Below are 17,997 nucleotides of genomic sequence, written 5' to 3'. Positions count from 1 at the left end.
GGCGTGAGACCAGCCAGCCAGCCCCAAGGCCGAGTGGAGAACTGAACCCCCATCAATTAGGTCCTATTCCAACTCTCTGTGAACGACTGGAGTAGTCAGGGAAGGGGTGCCCAACCAGCCTCAATCAAAGCTATTTTCTAAAAGGGCAAAAGCGGAAATGGAGGAAGGGATTTGTGGCCCTCCAGGAGCTTACAATCTAGGAAATGACACCAGGCTGAGAACTGTGGGTCTGGTCAGAGCTTCAGGGGGGCAATTTAGATTGAAGAAATGGCTTAGGGAAAATGGGTTACACACATCCCAGAGAAACTGGAGTCTTAGAGCTTAAAAACTATCGCATATGGCCTGTCCCAAATGTCTAATAAAAATTATTTCAAAACAAAAACAAGAAACAAAGCTTGCCACAGCCTTGGTGTGAAGCAAGACAGGAAAGCGAATTTGCGTTCTTGATGAGCAATAACTTAGAGGCGAGAATGAACACTACAAATTTTTTATTTTATTTGAATATGCATAGAGTGCACAATCTGGTTGAGACAGACCTCCTCACAAAACACCCTCCTCCAAGCCCACTCAAGCGATATATGGCAAGTCTGTCTTCCATTATTCTTCCCTCATATGAAACTTGCTTCAGTACCTCTCCAGTTCGTGGCCTCAGCTGTGTTATCTCAGTAGCCATCTGGCATTCAGACGTATAAGGCGAGGACATCGTCTAAGGAACAATGGTATCATTTAAGTCAACGGAGCTGTTTTTTCTTTTATCATCATCAGCCGAAGAATTGTGTTATTGGCCTCTAAACAATTGTGACTAATTAGAATCCTTGCTGGATATCCGAGGAGAAGATGGCTAGAATGACAGCAGATATAAAAAGGCAAGCGGCTCGGCCAATAGGAACATTGCCACAGAGAGAGGCAGCTCTGTCTTCTCATGCACTGACCTATAAAAGCAGAGGATAGCAAGATTACTGAACACTGCTGGCCGGGAAAATGGAAGAACCAAATCAATTTAGGGATGTGCTGATTTAACCCTCTGCTTTTGGGGAGATTGGAGTTTGGTTCAAGTGAAATTTAGGAACACGTGTGGCACATTATTATTCTTGAATGAGATGGTGTCCTGGAATTATACTAAAAAGAACAAAGCAAGCTAAAAGCTTAAAACAAGCAGCAAGTGCAGCAAAGCAGCCTACAGTGTTGATTGGTTTCTTAAGTTTAGATTTAAAGGAAAAGATTGTCATAGCAAATGTTGCAGAGTCATTAGCTTTCCCCTCTTTGCTTTCTACCAGAACATCAACCAAAAGTAAGAGATCAAAACTGGATATATTTCTGGACTAAACGTTTCAGAAGGCAATCCTGCAGATGGGTTAGGAAGAATAATTTTTGTCTCCTCGAAAAGCTCATCCTTTGAACCTGAACTCAAGAGAACACTCAGCTGTATATGTGCCTTGGCTGAATTTTCCATTCGTTTTAAGTTTTGATCTATTTTGTTCTTCAGAGCATAAATCCATTCCAACACCGAGAAGAATGAGAATGACACCATGTCACATCAAACAAGAGACTGGTCTTCACTTCGATGCACAAATAAAGCTTCTGGATGTGAGGGCTTCTCCATTTGCATCGGCTGATGGGGAATCTAGCCAACACTCCTTTGGAGAGGATACGTCTGTGGGCAACTGGAGCCCACAACCTCAGAGAATAAATATATTGGGACATATTGTACCCAGCAGTGGATGGAACGGTGTGGCCGTGCTGCTCACCTGGCTGAATCACTGCAGCACACCAGGACAGAGAGGGAGAGGGACAACAGCAGTGGTGAGGCTAGTGCAGTGCAAACATGCCAGCAATCCAGTGCTCTTGCCAGCGCATTAGAACAGCACCAGCGGTTGGATGGCCATCTGTCATGGATGCTTTAGCTGAGATTCCTGCCTTACAGGGGGTTGGACAAAATGACCTCTCATGTCCCTTCCAACTCTACAATTCTACGATTCTATGAATCCCCCCTCCCAACCACACTATTCCAATGAGGCTTCCACTCACTTCTGCTAATGGAAGAATTTCTTTCGTCTGAGGAACAACTGGCTCAAACTCTGTGCCCTCCAGAAAAGCTGCTCTGGGACACTAAGAGATCCTTCATAACAATGTGCAGGGTGGCACAGGAACAACAGAAGGAACATGGGGATTGGGAAAACCTTCCTCCAGTGAATGCCTCTAATGGTTTGGAGTCCCTTTGGCAAACTGAAGGAGCTCTTCCATTTGCATAATGACATTTGGTTAAAAAAAATCAATGAAAAGCAATAATGTTTATTCTATCACATTTGTACAAGATGACTAGGCATTTATCAAATATGGCTGCCTAGAAATGCATGCTTTTGCAGATATACTAAAATGCAATGAAACTGTGGTACATTTAATAGATCTATCCACACACGTTATACCTCAACAAAGCAATAGTTCCAGACCTACCCAGATGCTTTCAAAACTGATTTACGGCAGTGGAAAATGTAGCCTAAATTCCACTAATATAGCATTTAATATTAGTGCAAACCATGTGGTTATTACTCTATTATTATGCCATAATGTATATTTTATAGCAAAACCAACAGAAAGGGTTTTGAATATTAATAATTGCATTTTCCCAGGCTGAAAGGCATTTGCGAGGGTGATGCAGGTTTTTTAAAAATAATATTTTTCATCACAAATATTTAAAAAATGACAGACGCAAGGATGCAAACAGTGGCACAGCAATCACTTTCAGTAGCTGATAATAACTCTAGTTGCACACACAGATACAAGATATTCCACAAGGCAAGAAATGTTTAAGGATACATTCCATTTTAGTGGTCTGTAAATTTTCATAATCTTATATAGATTTCCCCGAACTAAATCACACAGAACGTAAGAAGCTGTCTTATCCAAATTGGACTATCTAGCTCACAAGGTTCCCAGAGTTCCAGGCAGGAAGTTTTCCCCAGCTCTACCTAGAGATTCTAGGGACTGAACCTGAAATCTTTGTGATTTTATTCATTTCTTAACCAGAGACACATTTTGTTCTTGCCACTATAGTGATGTCCCTGCTTTTATATGCCCTGCTCACATTGCTTTTCTCTCTTGAGTTCCTTTCTCTCTATATTCCATGGATACACAATAAGGTGCACTCCAAATGATGTTGGACTCCAATTTCCATCATTCCCAACTTGCATGGTCCATTGTCAGGGATGATGGGGCCTAAAGTCCAGAACATCTTGATAGCATCTTGCCAGCTGCCTCTTCTGTAATCCACATGGTCCTTTGCACTTGTCCTTTGTATGGTTCCTCTTGTCTGATTTAACATCATATCCCATGAAGAAGAGGGCAACATGAGAAGCTCCAAAACATCTGGAATGAGTAGCTGAATTTCTTGTGCCATTGTTTGACCTGCTAATGACAAATTGAAATATGATAAGGGGTATCTTTAACAAAAAGACATTCCTTAAATGCTCATATTTGGATTGGAACTAATATTAATATTAATGTTTCTGTGAACAATAATAAATCCCTGAAATTTGAAAAGCCCTCTATATTTTCTATGTCAATGAAAAGAAACTGTGACTTTGGTATGTCTTATCTTAGAAAGATCATCACACTTGCTTGGCAATGGAATGGACTGATCATTTGGAAAGGCGGCAGAGAAATCAATTTTGTGACACCACTGATTTAGCTTATTCAATATATTTCTGTCTATCAAACCAACTCCTTGATCAGTAATCATCTAAATAGTCACGTATGCATGGCATTAATGTTTTCACCATTGAATTAACAGCTAGACACAAAGAAATGGATTGTGTATCTGGAATATCCATAGGGATTATTCTACTGTTATTAATTTGACTAGACACTGGATGTCAGTGTTGCTGTTTGCTAAAAGGAATGAAATATAAAAGGCAGCTTAATAGAAGATATCAAACAGAACGAGTCTAAATGGCTTTAACTTCTAACAATATTATTTTATATTTATCATGGATCTTATTGGTCTGAAAATATTGTTTTCTATCTAGATATTAAGGTCCTGATCAAGTCACACTCTGTATTTAATTTGTTAATTAAATTTGTATACTGCCCTTCATCTGAAGAGCTCAGGGATATTACATAATAATTTATTTTTTCCAAGCGCAGATAGCTTTGTCGATATATTTCTAAATCATTCTGAAACTACAGGCAAATTAATGGTGTCTCAGAGTGTCACCATAAGCAACGGTAAACACATTTATAAAATCTGGTATGAGAGAAGATAGTTTAAGTGAGTTAAACTGAAGTGTTCAGATGTAAACCTTTACAGTACATTCGACTGCAATGAAATCAGCTTAAAGCCTGATAGTTTAATTGGATGGAAATGATGGGACACATCCTCTGACAAAAATAATAATAATCAAGCCAGAACTGGTCCAATTAAGGGTTGGTTTTGCAATTATGGAAACTCAAGAGTAACAGTCTGGATGCTCTGAAGGGATAGACACATTGGTCTGGAAAAAGCACAAGAGAATGGTGCATCATGCATGCCATTTCACTATGCCATTATCACCACACTCTTTTTATACATCATAAATCTGGTCCCGGGACTTCCCATTTTGATGTGATTATGGATTATCGTTGTGATGCTTAAAAGGACCTTCAAAGTCAAACTTTCCTACCAAGCTTTGTCTGTAGTTTTATTTGTGTGCTTGTTTGAATAAGGAACTAAAGTGTAGATTCAGGTAGGTAGCCATGTTGGTTTGAGGCAGTTGAATAAATTAAAAAATTGTCCAGTAGCACCTTAGAGACCAACTAAATCTGTTCTGGGTATAAGCTTTCGTGTGTTTGAAGAAGTGTGCATGCACACGAAAGCTTATACTCAGAACCAACTTAGTTGGTCTCTAAGGTGCTACTGGACAATTTTTTAATTTATTTTAACTAAAGTGTAGTATTTAATGATGAATATTCCCTTTTTGTAGTGGAAGGTGGCCAGTTGTGGACTATTTGGCAGCATCCTGTTCTGCTGTCCATAGCCACCGATTGCAGTGGAACCAACTACCATCTTTAAGAAATGAGGAATAGGTGGCCAAATACAACATTTTATGTAACACTGCAATGATCATTTGCAAGTCTGATGTGCACAATTGATTGGGGCCTCAAAGCAGGGTGACCATTTGTGTCATGTCAGACTTCCAGCCTGATCCTCAAGATGCTTACTTTGAAGTAAGCCCCACTGAATTCAACGGTACTTAATTCCTAATAGGTATGTGCTTAGGATTGCAACCTTTGTCTATTTCCTCCCCACATTTCACAGGCAATTTAATGATGCAAGTAGGGAAAAGGAACATTGCCATCAGCCGTTACCATGGACTATTAATCATCTTACAGCTGCAGAATTGGAATAATGCAGTGCATAGACTTTGCTACCACGTTGTACAGTCACGTTTCTACCAAAGCATGAAGTGTAAACAATGATCTTGGGTTGTGCACTATTAAAAGCAATGTACGGTTTTCATCTAACATAGCTATATAGAAAGAAGAGCCAAGACTGACCTGAAAAACAAAAGACTCTGTTCCAATTAACGGAACCAGTCTGTACATAACTAGCCTCCAGACAAGAAACAAACAAACAATCCCCACTGAAGGGGAAGTTTCTTCTAATTAGAAAACCACTTACTCCATTTAATGGATCAAAATCACACATGGGATAGACATCAAAGCCTCCATTTGTTTGTTTTTTTGTACTGGGCCTCGGATCTCTTGCTGTTTCCCTGTTGCTTTTTAAATTTAAAAAAAGTTGCTTTCAGGGCAGCTTTCATAAGCCTGAATTTTCACCTATAACATATAAATTAGCATATCTGAATGCTATGCAAAGTTGTGTCGTGGGCCTATGCCTCAAGTGTTTTAAGGCCCTTGCAATGCCTTGCCTCCCATGAGCTCAATCCTAGGTCATCTGTAATACATCAGAATTACTATCCTCCTCCCTTCTCTTCAGGTGCCATGCACATTTTGTGTTTCATTGTGTCTTGACAGGCTAGCAATCATGCAGGCTCAGTCTTGAGGCTGAAGACAGGTGATCGGGTTTTCAAGAGAGCTGTAGGCGATATGACAGGGACATTGTTGCCCTGGCGCAAACAACTCAGCCCACTGTCACCTCTGCTTATAGGTCTTTGTGGTGCTTCAGATCTTGCAAACCCCGTTTGACAGGCAATATTGGGACAAAGGAGATGGGGAAATAACACAGGAAATGATGCTTCCTGAAGCAGCAACATCTACTGTCTTAAAAGCTAGAGCGCAGCCACAGAGTAGAAAGTCTGTCAAGCATGGGTGGAAACCCCCCAAACACCAACATCTAAACTTTTGCATCTACCTAAAATAAGTTTCTAGGAACAAAACCACTGCTTTCAAAATGAAAACAGAAGCGGGCTAGAAACGGAATTTGATTCAATGATCACTGATTGTCCATCAAAGAGTCTCTCATACTTTGCTCTGGATCAAGACCTTTAAAATATATATCTTGGATTCAGAGGTCTTGTGAGAAAAACACTCACAAGATGATTCGCAACCTGCGCAGTTCCTTGTACCGCTAAAAATCTGCTCCAGAGGGTTATGGAACCTTCTGAAACAGTGTGGGAGGTAGTGCAGGAGACTGAAAGAAAATGAGAAATTAGGAAGAAGAAGAAGAAGAAGAAGAAGAAGAAGAAGAAGAAGAAGAAGAAGAAGAAGAAGGAGGAGGAGGAGGAGGAGACCTCCTCTCCCTCTTCCATAAATGGAAAAGGCTTTGGGGAAAAGGCTGTATCTCATTAGTAGAACACTTTATGTGTATGCGGAAGGTTCCAGATCTGGGAGAGACCCCTCTCGAAAACTCCAGAAAACCACTGCCTGTTAATGTATCATTTACATTGTAGTAGACAATACTCAGCTCAATTGATCAATGATCTGACTCAGTATGAAGCAGCTTCCTACGCTCCTGTGTTCACTGGCTGCCGGCCCCAAGGGCTAATCTGGATACAAACTGCTGTGCTGCTTCCATATTTGTCTCAGGAGACTTCAGAATCTGTATTTCACCGATAACGATGTCAAAGACTCCCTTTTCAAGCTATAGGTCTGCCCTCAGGTAATGAAACTGTTCAAACTTCATTGCCTCTTTATGATGACATCTAAGTCCTTGCTGGAATAATAGCTGCTTCTGGTCGAAACAAGGGTGTTTATCAAATGGTTGCCTTCTTTGCTTGCATGGAGCTTTGTACATTTAACTGACATATCAATAGGATTGAGGATGCTGAGCATCTTTCATACATCAGCTGTCGGTACTTTGTGGGATTGAGTACGGAAAGGCGTTTCTCACTTGCGAGTAATCACTTGGAAATCCAGCATTTCATTTTGCCACAAAATGCATTTACAGTGGGAAAAGAATCGGAGCAAAATACTGTGAAAAAGAAACTGATGCTCGATGGTGGCGGTGGCATATTTTATTGGCATGATTTCAAAATTAGCTTATGATTCAAAGCAATTTATTTATTTATTTATTTATTTATACATACCCCGCCCATTTGGCTGGGTTTCCCCAGCCACTCTGGGCGACTCCCAACATAATATTAAAAACACAATAAAACATTAAACATTAAAAACTTCCCTAAACAGGACTGCCTTCAAATGTCTTCTAAAAGTCAGGTAGTTGTTTATTTCCTTGACATCTGATGGGAGGGCATTCCACAGGGTGGGCACTGATACCAAGAAGGCCCTCTGCCTGGTTCCCTGTCCAGGCTGAATGATGGGGGTGGAGACGCTCCTTCAGGTATACTGGGCTGAGGCCGTTTAGGGCTTTAAAGGTCAGCACCAGCACTTTGAATTGTGCTCAGAAACGTACTGGGAGCCAATGTAGGCCTTTCAGGACCAGTGTTATATGGTCTCAGCAGCCACTCTCCCAGTCACCAGTCTAGCTGCTGCATTCTGGATTAGTTGTGGTTTTGGGCCACCTTCAAAGGCAGCCCCATGTAGAGCGCATTGCAGTAGTCCAAGCAGGAGATAATTAGTCCATGCACTACTCTGGCGAGACAGTCTGCATACTGAAACTGTATACATGACAGATTTAATGGTTTCTAACAATGTATACTAATATAAATCAGGGGGAAGACCATGTTGATAAACACCCAGAGCCAGGCTCAAGCAAAAGTAGTATTTCAAAGCCTGGGAAAGGTTCCGAGGGCCAGAAAGAGAAGTCTGGAGGTCTGCATTTGACTCCTTGGCCTGAGGTTCCCCACCTCTGTAGTAGAGTGAAGAAGTTTATAAGAAAGCAGCTGCTCACCTATAGGCTTCCACATGATGAAACACAGGCAGGATCAGGTATCCTTCTGATCATATGAAATGTACACATTAGTGCCAACAAGGCAACTATATTAATGTCTCTTTTCCCAGAAATTACATAGTGTGTCCTTCATGAAAATAGTATATCAAGGAGGCTTCTAAGGCTTTGGAATGCTTCTCATTTAGGGCATTTTTAATCTAATTCCTTCTGCACCTTGTTCAAAGGTTCCCATCTGAAACTTGATACTTGATTGTCTGATTGGATTATTTTTGCATGACTGTGCCATGTTGGTGCAAACTCAGCCCCTGACTCAACAAACAGCAGCTGAGAAGTAAAACCTTTCAGAACGGTTTGAGACAAAATACAGTTAAATCATCTTTCCTGCCTATGACAATTTGCATCTTCTTCCAATCTCCCTCCCGCCCACTCTGTGTTTTGCTTTTGTTTTCATACCAGTGTCTTTTTTTCTTTTTGGTACTGTTAGGTTCTTCCACCATTCTGCGGCAATTAAGCAACATGTTTCCAGTGTTTGATTGTTTTTTACATAATAGGAACTGTTTCCAGAGGGGTGAAAAAAAGGTCTCCTATCACTGTAATGATGAAAAGAAACCCATGTAGCAATTTACTTAATTGGGAATGAAGTAGTTGGTAATAATTAAAACAAAATTAAATTAAATGTAATCTTTGACCTTGGTGGGGAGTTGAAGACAGTAAAGAGGTGGGAATGCTTGTGCTATTAATATGTTGGTGGAAAAGCCATTGCTTATAAAAACCTAATCTTTTTATAACCATTAAAATTAATGTTTTCAATCCAATATTCTGGGAACCTATTACCACTAAATCTTTACAGAGTAATAAATAGTGAAAAGATGCAATGGAGCCTTTGTCCTTCAAAAATAGTATTTCAAGATTTGTAGGGAGCATTGTTATAGTCCCTTCATTCTTTTAGAAACCAGTGGCCAGAAAGGAAGAAAACAAATACACCTCCAGAAGTAATTCTAAAAAAAATTGCAATCACTTTCCACATCATGATGAATGCAAACCATTTTCTTTCAAAGACTGTAGTCATTCAGTCTTGTCTAGTTTTAATGTTGACAATGTGTTGCCTGTAATTTGCCACAATCATTGATCCCAACTAATGCATACACAGGGACATGGGTGGCGCTGTGGTGTAAACCACTGAGCCTTGGGCTCGCTGATCGGAAGGTTGGCGGTTCAAATCCCCGCAACGGGGTAAGCTTCCATTGCTCGGTCCCAACCCCTGCCAACCTAGCAGTTCGAAAGCTCGTCAAATTGCAAGTAGATAAATAGGTACTGCCCTGGCAGGAAGGTAAACGGTGTTTCCATGCGCTGCTCTGGTTTCGCCAGAAGCAGCTTAGTCATGCTAGCCACATGACCCAGAAATACTGTCTGTGGACAAACGTCGGCTCCCTTGGCCAGTAAAGTGAGATAAGTGCCACAACCCCAGAGTCGTCCGTGACTGGACTTAACTGTCAGGGGTCCTTTACCTTTTAATGCATACACACTGGGACATCCATGCATGGAACAGAGTTTTCCTGGCCATTCTCAATCCCTCAGTCCTGCATCAAAGGGGCTCTGAGCTTAGAAGATGAACTAGATACCTCATAGGCCAAGGAACGTGAGGAGCATGCAGGCCCCCTGAATCCAGTGCTGAAGACCCCATAGAGGCTCTTCATGCTGGTATCTGATGAGGAACTCCTGGAATTCTCAGTGGAGGAGGAGGAGGAGGAGGATTTGAGAGTGGTGCTACCAAAAGCTTTGGGTTCAGGCTGAAGGGTGATGATACAGTATCATCACACGCCCAGAGTCATCAGTCTCCTAATGAATAAGCCACCCTGGACACCTTCAATGTCAGCATTTGTGGTTAGGGTGCAGTTTAGGAGGCCAGAGTACATAAGTCTTCCCTCTTCAACTTTCTAGTTGCTAGAAACAACAAGGGGTTCTGGCTTGTTATTCTTGGGTTACTAGCCCCTCATTCCAGCTTCCTTGCTGTGTTGTACCTAGTCTGACCACCTTCCTATGATGACTGTTTGTTGATCTTGATCCTAGATCTTGTTTGGATGTGCAGTGATTCTTTGTGCTACATCTGCAACCTTGCGCTCATTAGCAAATACATTGATGGGGGCTTATATCTTCTGAAACTGGCTGAAAGCCTCACTTAACTACTCAGGTCCCTGGTTGACAACACTGGAATGTGTTCATCCCAGCCTCAATTAGCACTTTGATTCAGGGTGATTTGTATCTTTCCTTCAGCGAAGTAAGGCTTATTTGTGTTAGGCGTTTGGTATGACTGACTTCAGTTTGGGTGGACATGGCATAGGGCATCAGCATAGCAAAGGGGACCCCCATAAGGGGTCTATGGAGAAGGATTAGCTATGGCATGCCCCTAGCTCAGTTTGGGGCCTCCATTTTCCTGGAATCTCTCATCCTGGTTGCCTAGCAACACCCTGGATGCTTGGCTTGCACCATGGCAAACTTTAATGCTGGATGACTTCCAAGAAGGGGGGTGGGGCATTTCTCAACCCTGAAAGAGTACCATTTCTTCAGCATGGGCTGAATATAATGATTTATTGATCATTGCCCTAATAATAATTATTTTTTAAATCTGAGCCCAGGTTTATCACCATTAACTGCCATCTATTATAAGGAAGAGATACAGGGAAGAGGACTATTAAGTACTCTTAATATGTGGAAAAACTATGGTTTGTTAGAGCATTGACAGTAAGATGGCTCTTTCAGAATATATAATAAAATCAATGAGGAAATTTTACAGGCATGACCGCAATTTTTTCCAATATCTACAGTAATGAAATATTGCCCATAGTTTAATTACAAGATATGGCCCTCTTCAAGAAATATCAGAATTTGAATATATAATGCTGGAAGATAAATCACAAGTATTATTATGCAAGATAGGTGAAATGATCAGTAATTTAGAATCAATGAAAAACACTTATCAATATAAATGGGAAAGAAATGTTGGCCCTGATATATGGTTCAATATTCCTCAGCAAACTATCAGCATTTATTTTAAAGTAAGTTTTTATAAACTTAGCATGCAATGGTATTTGACTCCACAATGACTTAATCATGCAAATAGGAGAGCAAACACACAGGGTTGGCATTGCAAAAATAATAATGCTGTTATACAGCATACTTTCTGGACATATCCTAAAATAAATACACTTTGGAATAACACAATAAAAGAAATAGACATTACAGGATATATACTCCAAACAGGTTCACAGGTTATCTTATTTGGATATAATACAGAACTCATTTTAATAGATGATAAAGAAATGGTTATCAATTTATTAATTGTGGCTCATATAACAATTTTTTTCATAATTGGAAAACGGACATGATTCCTACAGTGGAAGACTGGATAATTAAAGTGTGGGATATGGTAAACATGATCAAACTGACTAATTTCGTCAAGTCAGAAAAGTCAAACACTTTGTAACTGATTTGTGGAGAAATGAAAAAGGTTCATAATGCATTTGTCCATCAAAGTTCAAGAAAATGTAAATCTATAGACTTTATTAAATATATTATTTTTCATCTTTGAATTACTGTATAAAGATCACGGGCAGGTAAGATGGCTAGGTAAGAATGACACATATTTTATTTATGCTGATATTACATGCTTCATTTCTGCACTTTTTCATGATTATCATTGAACATTTGTGAAAAAATGACAAATTGCCTAACAGATATAGCTGACATTCTTTTCTTCTGACTATTTAAGAGCTTCGAACAGTCCTGCTCCCATTAAGTTGTGTGTTTTCAGGACCCATCCTATTCTTGTGACTGTAACCTGTTTTAACTGTTTTTAATTCTGAATTTTAAATGGTTGTAACCCACTCTGGGATCTTCTGGTAAGGGGTGGAAATGCATAAAAACATCCATGAGGTTTAATATTGGTATAATGGCTAATACACACTTAACAGACATAATGAGAATCCATGGTCTCCAACTACACAAATGAGGCGACTAAACGACTAAACAACAACAAAAGACCCAGGTTTGCATGTTCAGTTTTCTACTCTTTCACGTGCCATAGGAGATTCAAAACATACACTTTTAGCTTTAAACTGATCACAGTTCCCCATTCTATGCAAACTCAGGGAACTGTGGTTTGTTTAAACTATGGTTTCAAATTAAGGCAGGATGTGAAACCACAATTTGGCCCCGGATTGTTGTCACTAACCATAGTGTGCAAGCAGGCCAATGTGGATATCACAGAGAACTGTGGTTCATTTAAAATCAAGAGTGATGGAGAATGGAGAGGAGGGAACATGGGGACACTATGCTAACCATGGTTTATTCACATCTAAACCCACAGCAACGGAACCAGGCCTCTGTTTCTCTGTTCCTTTGTGGGTTTGAGAAACCAGGCTACCAAACAGAGGACTTAAATCAAGTGTTGTTCAGCTTCACTCCATGCTGGCCCTGACTAACATAATCTAACAAGATCAATTAAACAACAGCCAAGCCAAGTAATTAAATTATAAGTAAAAAGAGGTAGTCTGAACTGAAAAATATTTGTGTGCCCAGAATGGCGAAGAAAGCTCCCCTCTGCCCTGTGGATGGTCTGTGAAATTACAAATAGTAAGGAATGGACTTTAACGAAGAATGTGTTACCATTGCATTAAAGCCTAATCTGTATAAAGAGAACATGAAGTGGCAAAAGGTTCTTTATTGGACTGTTGACACTGTGGGTGGTTGTGATGATCTGAGAGCGCCTTTATGTTTAAATTATCAAGGGGGGGGGGACAAATTCACATAGAAACTAGCATATGTCAAGGACAGCTAGCCTAGAATCATTCTCACTGAGACCTAGTTTTCTATGTTCAGGGAGCTATTTTTAAATAAGAACCCAGGATGGTATGTAATTAAGTGCATGAGGGTTTTGCTGTTAACACCTCCCCCAAATCTGCTCCTGAAGGTTGAGGGCAGGAGGAACCCGGAACAGATTTGGTTGGGGGCAGGGAGAGAACTGCACTGGGGGGGGGGGAGTCCTTGCACTGGCAAAAACACTTTGTTAGATAGAAACCATCCACAGTAATGCCACCAGCTGCCTGTCTCCACCTGCAGTATAAAGGGGAGCACTGTCATCAGTGCATCTGCTAAGCAGACCTCAGTTACCACAATATAAAGTGATGTTATTCTCACTACTTACCAGCTCTGCCGTAGGTTAAAGCAGTTTGTCTTATTTTGCGGGTGTTGAATTATATAGCCCTCACAGGCATGTGACCAGGAGCGGTTTCTCTGCTGTGCAAACAGTTCTGCTGCTGTTTATGTACTCACTGTATCTTCCCATTTCAGCTGAAGTTAGGAAATTTATTTGCATATGTTTAGCCAGAGCAGACATTGCTATTCTCCTTCGGCAAACCACTTTTGAGCTTACCTTACAGTGAGCAACTCTTTACACTTTGCTTTTGTCTTTTCGATTCATTTTCAATAAAATATTTTAAATTTTTATGAGATTTCCCCCCACTCATTAACATAACAAGAAAAATGCATAGGGCTATCTAACTTTGACAAGTGCATTTTATCCTAACTGTCGAGACAGAGGATACATGAATGAATGCATAGCTATTGTTGAATAGCCAAAATGATGCTGTTAAAATTCTGCAAGGCCTTGCAGAAAAATAATGGCATTAGCGTGACTCACAAACCTCCCAGCCTTCTGTAGAAGCCATTATAAAATGCAAACAGTTATGAATCTTGCACATCTTGAAATCTTTAACCATCCGTCTGCTGCAGATATACTGCATTATCATTGCTATCACATTCTATAAACTTTCTTTGAAAAGTGATAAAGCTGCTCTGCCTTAAGGCTACTATCATTTAAAAAAACAAATATTGTGTTTTAAAATTTAAGTATATTGAATAATTTACCAACCTTTTTTAAAGCTGTGTGCTTCTTCTCTCTGCACCCAGGTCACCAGTTTGAAAGAGTGCTAGGTAGAACACAGTAAGGACTGAATTTTATCCAGTGGATAGGAAGACCCAGATTGCCCCACAGAAAGAGGGAGAGAGAGGGAAAGAATGAAGATGCAAAATGGTGTGTCCGATAAATGGGCAACAGGTTTAGTAACGTGCAAAAATCTGCAATGAGCAAAAACCTGTTGGCAATAAGCTAACAAACCCTCAGTGCAGACTTCTGAACTTCAGGTCAGAATGGGGAGCCCACTAGGACTCTTCCTCTTGAGGATCCTTCTCACGCAATCTCATGCTGTGTCCATGCACAACCCCCTCTGCCCTGCCCATTTCATTTCTCTTCAGGAGACCGGGGGGGGGGGGGTCTGGTCACAACATGAGGGGGAGACTCCCTGGTTTCTGCCTCTGCCTTGGAGTCTGAACTGTGCTTTGCCGCAGCCTCTTCCTGTCCACTACACCCTGTCGCCTCTGACACCTGCTCCCTCAGGTCAGCTCCTCCTCCCTTTCATCATCGCTCCACCACCAATCTGAGCCTTCTTCCCCTGGGAGTTCCCTAGGGGGGGTTCCCCGGCTGGTGCCTCCCACCACTCCTCTGTATCCAGACAGTCCATGACAGACTGAGATTAAACAATGGCCTAAAAACAAAAAGAAACGTGGGTGGCTTCATGCTCGTACAGTGGAACTTCGGTTTTCGAGCGTCTCGAAAGCCGAACGATTTGGAACCCGAACGCCCAAAGCCCAGAAGTAATTGTTTCTGTTTTCGAACACACCTCAAAAGTCGAACGTCTTCCTGAGAGATCTGCATTGGCTCCCAGTACGTTTCCGAGCACAATTCAAAGTGTTGGTGCTGACCTTTAAAGCCCTAAACGGCCTCAGTCCTGTATACCTGAAGGAGCGTCTCCACTCCATCATTCAGCCCCGACATTGAGATCCAGCGCTGAGGGCCTTCTGGCGGTTCCCTCATTGTGAGAAGCCAAGTTACAGGAAACCAGGCAGAGGGCCTTCTCGGTAGTGGTGCCCGCCCTGTGGAACGCCCTGGCCCCTTCAGATGTGAGGAAATAAGCAGTTATCCTATCTTTATTTTTTATTTTTTTAAATATTTTTTATTGCATTTTTTCCAGATAGAGATACAAAGTCAGATATACAAAGAAATAACAAAAGAGAAAAAAGAAAGAAAAAGAAAGTCATCCTTTCAAAAACATTTTTCCATAACCAACCGGACTTCCCCACGTCTCCCTCACCGTGCGTTCTTCACAATAAAATTTTTCAGCAAATTATAACCTTATTTCATGCATTCTTTTGTTCTTTCAAATAATTATAATTTACGTTTAAAATACTTATTATCAATTTACACTAAAAACATATGTAGTATTATTTTAAACGTTAGTCCTTTCATTTATATAACTTAATTTACCATACCTTAATCTTATTGCTGGAGCTAAATTTCCCTAATCATGCGAATTCTTAACATTCATATAACTTATAATATTTTTGTAAATAATCCTTGAACTTTTTCCAATCCTCCCCCATTATTTCTTCTCCCAAATCTCGGATTCTACCGGTCATTTCAGCCAATTCCATATAGTCCATCAATTGCGTCTGCCACTCTTCCAGTGTGGGTAAATCTTGTGTCTTCCAGTATTTTGCAATAAGTATTCTTGCTGCTGTCGTTGCATACATAAAAAAAGTTCTGTCTTTCTTTAACACCTTCTGGCCGACAATGCCCAGGAGGAAGGCCTCTGGTTTCTTAGGAAAGGTGTACTTAAACACCTTTTTTAACTCATTATAGATCATTTCCCAGAAGACCTTCACTTTTGGGCAAGTCCACCAGAGGTGAAAGAATGTCCCTTCAGCCTCCTTACATTTCCAACATTTGTTATCAGACAAATGATATATCTTAGCCAGCTTGACTGGGGTCATGTACCACCTGTATATCATTTTCATAATATTCTCTTTCAAGGCATTACATGCCGTGAATTTCATGCCAGTGGTCCATAACCTTTCCCAGTCTTCAAACATAATGTTGTACCCAATATCCTGAGCCCATTTTATCATTGCTGATTTGACTGTCTCATCCTGAGTGTTCCATTTAAGCAGCAAGTTATACATTCTCGAAAGTACCTTGGTCTTTGGTTCCAACAATTCTATCTCTAGTTTCGATTTTTCCACCTGGAAACCTGTTTTTTTGTCCAACTTAAAAACCTCTTGAATTTGAGCATAATGAAACCAATTTTGCACCTTATTCTTTAATTTTTCATAACTCTGTAGCCTCCAAGTTTCTCCAACTTTTTCTATAATTTCCCCATATTTCGGCCAACCAACCTCCATATTGGGTTTTTTCCAGGCCTTGGCCTCTGCTGGTGATAACCACCTCGGAGTCTTACCTTCTAATAAGTCCTTGTATTTTGTCCAGACCATAAATATTGATTTTCTGACAATATGATTTTTGAACATTTTATGAACCTTTGCCTTGTCGTACCACAAATATGCATGCCAACCAAAGGCATTGTCAAACCCTTCCAGATCTAGGACATCAGTGTTCTCAAGAAGTAACCAATCCTTCATCCAGCAGAAGGCAGCAGCTTCATAATATAATCTCAGGTCCGGCAGGGCAAACCCCCCTCTTTCTTTCGAATCAGTTAGTATTTTAAACTTTATCCGGGGCTTTTTGCCCTGCCAAACAAACTTGGATATATCCTTCTGCCACTTTCCAAAACATTCCCCTCTGTCCACAATCTGTAGGGTTTGAAACAGAAATAACATTTTCGGCAAAACATTCATTTTTATAGCTGCAATTCGACCCAACAAGGAAAGTTTCAATCTTGACCAAGTTTCCAGATCTTTTTTGATTTCCGACCAACATTTTTCATAATTGTCTTTAAATAAATTCAAATTTTTAGCAGACAAATGAACCCCTAGGTATTTCACTTTTTTTACCACACTTAGTTCTGTCTCCTTCTGAAACCCATCTATTTCTGAAGATGTCAAGTTTTTCCCCAAAACCTTGGTTTTTTGCTTATTCAACTTAAATCCCGCCACCCGACCAAACTCATGAATCAGTTCTAATACTCTTTTTGTACTAGATTCTGGCTCCTGTAATGTTAAAACCAAATCATCTGCAAAAGCTTTCAGTTTATATTGTTTCACTCCGACCTGTATTCCTTGTATCGACCGGTCCTCCCTAATCGTGTTCAATAGCACCTCCAGGACTGAGATAAATAAAAGAGGGGATAGGGGGCACCCCTGTCGTGTCCCTTTTTCAATTTTGAATTCATCTGTCACCACATTGTTCACTATCAATTTAGCTTTTTGCTCAGAATAAATTGCTTCTATTCCATTTTCAAACCCCCGTCCCACTCCCATCCCTTCCAAGTTTCTCTTCATAAACATCCAAGAAATATTATCAAAGGCCTTCTCCGCGTCGATAAAAATTAACACAGCTTTCGTATTGATATTAGTTTGTAAAAGTTCCAAAATATCAATAATGTTCCTGGTATTATCAAACAGATGTCTCCCTGGGAGAAAGCCTGCCTGGTCCTTGTGAATTACTTCATTAAGTATTTTTTTAAGTCTACTTGCCAAAATATCAGCAAAAATTTTGTAATCCACATTTAGGAGTGAGATGGGACGGTAATTCTTAAGCTGAGTCTTTTCAGTTTCCAGTTTAGGTATCAATGTGATGAAGGCTTCTTTCCACGTTTCCGGTGCCCTCCTCCCCTCCATAATCTGGTTACAAACCTCCA

The 17,997-nt window shown here is 40.4% G+C and overlaps 1 long non-coding RNA gene across 1 annotated transcript; it reads right to left on the bottom strand.

Annotated features, from left to right (window-relative positions):
- Positions 1 to 471: 471 nt before the first annotated feature.
- LOC308473668 lies at positions 472 to 14,276 on the bottom strand. Its single transcript, XR_013984171.1, has 3 exons — positions 14,217 to 14,276; positions 13,491 to 13,636; positions 472 to 3,408 (listed from the first exon to the last, which is right to left on the bottom strand). It is a non-coding gene; the product is annotated as an uncharacterized lncRNA (long non-coding RNA).
- Positions 14,277 to 17,997: the final 3,721 nt, after the last annotated feature.

This window comes from Podarcis pityusensis, assembly GCF_964106645.2.
Source record: "Podarcis pityusensis genome assembly, chromosome: 3".
NCBI classification, from domain to species: domain Eukaryota; kingdom Metazoa; phylum Chordata; class Lepidosauria; order Squamata; family Lacertidae; genus Podarcis; species Podarcis pityusensis.
This window is presented reverse-complemented; position numbering and strand designations above follow the sequence as displayed.